We start from the raw sequence: 506 nt of genomic DNA on the forward strand, positions 1-506 counted from the left end.
ATATCTTCCCAAGATCTGAAACTCATGGAGACCCTAGAGAAAAGATCTTTAGGAGTCTTGATGTCATGTTTGAAAAAAATGCAGAGGACAAGCACCTTGAGTCTTGGCTAAGGGAATACCCTAGCAAATAGGAGAGACCACCAAATGTTCTATTAGTTCAAAGAGGGCCCATCACAAAACTCATCACCAAACCAGTGAAGCCTAGGCTTAACAGCTTCCCAAGATTTCCATATGCTCTTGATAACAAAAGATCCTTGAATGAGCACAGGTTCTCGCATGATGAGAAGGGTTTGAAAGCCAATACCCTTCCCTATTGGTCTATTAACAAGAAACCCAAGGGAAATGCAATGTCAAACAAGAATCTTCCAAGCTTCATCTCCAATAATGGCACAAATAATCCATTTGGCACATAGAGAAAGGCCTTGCTTCTATGTGGAGAGAAGGCCAAGGCCTCCAGACTCTTTGGGGAGACAACAAAAGTCCCAAACAACTTTGCGAAAGCCATG

This window comes from Cupressus sempervirens, chromosome 3 (assembly GCF_028749045.1).
Source record: "Cupressus sempervirens isolate cs-2001-9-10 chromosome 3, ASM2874904v1, whole genome shotgun sequence".
Lineage (NCBI taxonomy): Eukaryota > Viridiplantae > Streptophyta > Pinopsida > Cupressales > Cupressaceae > Cupressus > Cupressus sempervirens.